This window comes from Condylura cristata, unplaced genomic scaffold (assembly GCF_000260355.1).
Source record: "Condylura cristata isolate star-nosed mole 26May11 unplaced genomic scaffold, ConCri1.0 scaffold00004, whole genome shotgun sequence".
Taxonomy (NCBI): Eukaryota; Metazoa; Chordata; class Mammalia; order Eulipotyphla; family Talpidae; genus Condylura; species Condylura cristata.
Window position 1 is genome coordinate 4,173,348 of NW_004567105.1, and position 4,195 is coordinate 4,177,542.

Here is a 4,195-nt window from a genome sequence, read left to right on the forward strand (position 1 = left end):
GAGTCCCAGCTCCTCCAGCTGCCGCTGGGCCACCTTGGCCCATGACCCCACCTTTGCCACCTGTGAAAGGGGGTGACTCCCCGACCGCCAGACTGCGCCCCGCCCCGCCCCGCCTGTCCCTGGACACTGCCCAGATGGACACAGGCCTAGAGACACTGGGGTCCTGCGATGGGGTCCGGCGGGCCAGTGCCTGTGGGAACCTAGCAGGCTGGAAGCACCCCAGAAACGGGCCCCCCTGCGACTGTCGGGCATCGGGGCTTGAGCCCCTCCTTCTAGGGAAGGGCAGGGTGGAGCAGGAGCGAGCAGGAGCGGAGCCGGACGGTCCACCACCCTCTCCGCTGTTACCTTGGGTTCCCTTGTCCACGACTGACCTGTTGTCGGTGCACAAAGGTGATCTGATTTGGAGGCAGGTGGCACTGCGCGCCTTCCTCTCGTGGCTCAGTTGTTTCTTCCATCAAACGGGGTTCCTGTGAGTATGAAAGTGGTCCATCCAGTCCATCCGTGGGGGGCCCAAGGCCCCCTCTAGCCTCCATCTTCCTGCTAGGACAAGACATCACACAGCAGCACAGGCCACTGGGAGGGGCCCCGGGGGCTGCAGGGTGTGGGCGCAGGCTGGAATGCAGAGAGGGTAAAGGGCCCCCGCTGGGCAGCAGTCCTCCCAGGGCCGTGTGGCCTAAACGGGCCAGCCACCCCCCCCACATCTGTGGGTGCCCTCAGCCAAGTGCCCGTGCCACCCTCCCCTCCCCCATAACCCCCTCTCCCACAGGCTCCGCACCTGGCCCTGAACTTCTGGCCGCCTCGCTCCCTGCCGCAGTCAGAGGCTTTTCACGATGACATCTGTGACTCCCTTAATTTGTGGCCCTTCCGAGGCCCCCTCGTGACGCCGAGGGCAAGATAGTACTTTGAAACTCGAGTACAGCGGCCCAAGGGCTCACGGCAGGGATGCAGAATCGGAGGCCGCCCTGGGCCTTCAGAATCAGAATCTGCAGCTGAACCAGTGGCTTGTGTGCCTGTGCGGTGTGCGGTCATCTAGACACCACCGCATGTGAGGTGCGCTCACTGTCCCCACGTTACAACGAGGAAACTGCAGCACAGAGTGGCTGAGTCATTTGCCTAAGGTCACACAGCCGCTAAGTAGCAGCGCCTGGATTCCGGCACACGCTCGACTCTAGGCTTTGCTCATGCGATTAAACCGTCCCCTTACCCTGTGGGTTGTCACGGGTGATGATGAGCTCCCGGTCGTGAGAGGTGGGTGAGCAGATGGGGGGGCACCCGTTTGTCAGGGAAGCTGCTGTGGCCTGTCCTGGCCAGGAGGTTGGGATGAGAATACCCGTCAGGTAATGAGCCTGACCAGGGGCGGCCAGGCGGTTTCAGGACTTCAGTCAGGCTCTGCTCCCTGAATGGCTTTGGATGGGGTGACAGGCTTTTGGGGCTCAGGAAGGTGCGAAGTGGTAGAGTGCTGGGGCGGAGAGCCAGCTCCTGCTTCTGAATGGGCGCCTGTCTGTTCCCTGCCCCCCCCCCAGAGAAGGCGGTGGCTATTTAAGGCCCTCAGGTGTGGCTGCGGTTGTCTCTGCCCAGCCAGCTGGCATCTCTGTCCCCGCGCCCACCTCCTCCCCAAGCCAGGGAGAAGCACGTGCATTTGCCGTTTGGTGAGACAGCTGCCTCCTGGCAAGCAGCCCCAGCTGCCGGCAGGGCAGGGCAGCTGCAGGCTGGGCCTCCTTTCTCCAGGGGGCCTGGCCTGGCCAGGGAGGCCTGGGGAGGGGCCGCCACGACGGTGCAGGGGCCCACAGCAGGCCGGGGAACCTCAGGGCCAAGACTGGTGTCCCCCCCAGACCTCAACTTCCCCATCAGATAAATGGGATCATGAGGACAGCAGTGTTTGGGAAACTCGTGCTCCTGCATCGTGAACAGGGAGCTCGTCACCCCCATTTTATAGCAGATGAAGCCTCAAACCGTCCCTTGTTGCCCCAGGTCTCGTAGACCCCCGCCCCAGAGCCGGCCCACCACTCTGTCCGTAGTAACATGCTCTCCCCGTGGGCGAGAGGGCACCCCGCACTCGTTTGAAACCCTTGGTCCGAGCTCCTGCTCCACCAGGCACTATCTGCCCCTCAGGTGGGTGGTTGGGGCAGCGCCCTCGTCCCCTGGGCCTCCCCACAAAGTGTCTGCTCCAGGAATGCAATGGACGGGGAGCCCTGAGGGCAGTTTCCTTTGGCTGAAATGTCAGGGATTCTTTTGCCCTCAGTAACAAAGCAAAGTGTGTGTTCAGAGTCAGATTTATGGGAAAGTTGCTCAACTATAGGAAAAAAAGGGCCCGCAGTCCTCCTTCCTCCCTGGCCCAGCCCTTGTTACATTCATGCCTGTGTCGGACACCCCGCAGGCTCCTGGTCTGTGGCAGGACAGCGTGGCCGGAGAGTGGCAGTCACATCTGGGGACACTCGCTCACTTCACGACCCTTTCTGGCCAGGGGGAATGGATGCTCCTGGCTGAAGGCAGGCAGGCTTCCCGGGGACCTCAGGGCCACCCACCAAGCGTCCCTGGGCCGTAGGACCAAGCACAGTCTCTTCCTGGCTGCTGTTCTGCTCCAGGGGCTGGGGAAGCTCCCGCCCCACCGCTGCAATAGCTTTTGAGTGACAGACAGTAGGGACATTGGGGCTCCCTTTCACAGAGGGGAGAGCCAGATCCCAAAACCACTTTCAATCCAGGAACATTTCTTTTTCTTTAAATTTTTTATTTTTGCATGTAAGAACTGGGGTGCAGGCCAGAGGCACAGGGGGTGAGAGGATTCACCAGAGACAGTGGGAAGCAGAACAGGCAGATCCACTGAAACACAGTGCTGACGGGAGCAGCGGGGAGACAGGAGAGGTCTGTGGTGCCCTGTGGGCTCCTCCCTGGCTGGGATCGAGCTGAGACTCCAAGGAGGCCCCAAACACATTTCTTAACTACCCACTGTGTGCTGAGCATCTTGCAGATGGAACTTGGACACAGCCTTGAGGAATCTTGGGGGCCCAGAATTCAGCCTGGTGCGGATGAATGTGGTGCAGAGGAGGGTTTGGGGAGGGTTTGGGTTGGGGCTGGGAGAGAAGTGCAGTCAGGACGGCTTCACAGCCTGCCTGAGGGCTTGGCAGCTTGAGTAGGAGCTGGCCTCAAAAGCAAAAACAGGCCCTCCCTGGTGGCGCAACGGGTGAAGGCCCCCACTGAGAGCTGGCATCAGCCACTTCAGTGCGAGTTCAATCCCCAGCCTTGGAGGTGACCCACATGGCTCGCAGACCCCTCCTGACCCGCCCGCTGCTCCCCTCAGCAGTGTACTTATTGACCTGCCTGTTCTGCTCCCCACTCTGTCTCTGGTGAAGCCTCTCACTGCCCCTGCACCTCTGGCCTGTACCCCAGTTCTGTATGCACAAATGCATAAATTAATAAATCTTTAAAAGCAAACACAACAAAACCTGGAGGAGGGGAGTAGACTCCCACGTAGAAGGGGAATTACGTGTGTGAATGTGAAGACGAGGACCCCCGCCCCCAGCACTTTCTGTGAATGGCCTGCGGAAGGGTGGCCCCTGGGGGCTGAGAGCTGCTGCTGCAGCGAGAGGTGAGCCGGAGGGAAGTGGGTGAGTGTCGAGGTTAGGCGGACCTTTTGTTCCCAGTCTCAGTCCACCAGGGACCAGCTCTCCGAATTTAGGCCGCTTGTTTAATGGTTCCTGGCTAGTATTTCCACCAGTAGCCTGGGTAGAAACTGAGTATTGCCTTTCTAGGGCAGTTGTGGAGTCAAACTTAGCTGGGCATAGAAAGCACTTGGCAAGGAGGAAGCCAGCCGCAGCTCTCGCGCCCAGGGTCCGTGGAGGCAGCCAGGAGAGGACAGACCCTGCGTGTCGGCCGTCCACGGCTCCCTTGCGGGGTTTATTCCTGGAGAAGTGCAAATAATACCAGAAAAATAACCTCTCGGCCGCAGGAAGCCCTCGGGGTGCTGCAGCGTCCTGTATCTGGTCCCAGTGGGTTTTATAGACCTGTGAGGACCCACAAGCTGTACTCTCAGGTGTGTGTCTAGCTCTGTAAATTACAACTGTGCACAAGGCAGGATGCCCCTGCCGGACGCCCCTCCGCCGGTGTCTTTCAGAAGCTCCCGTGCGGCCCTCAGCTCGGCACAGCCGGGCCCAGCGCCCTGCGCCCTGCGCCCTGCTCCTTGCTCCCTGCGCCCTGC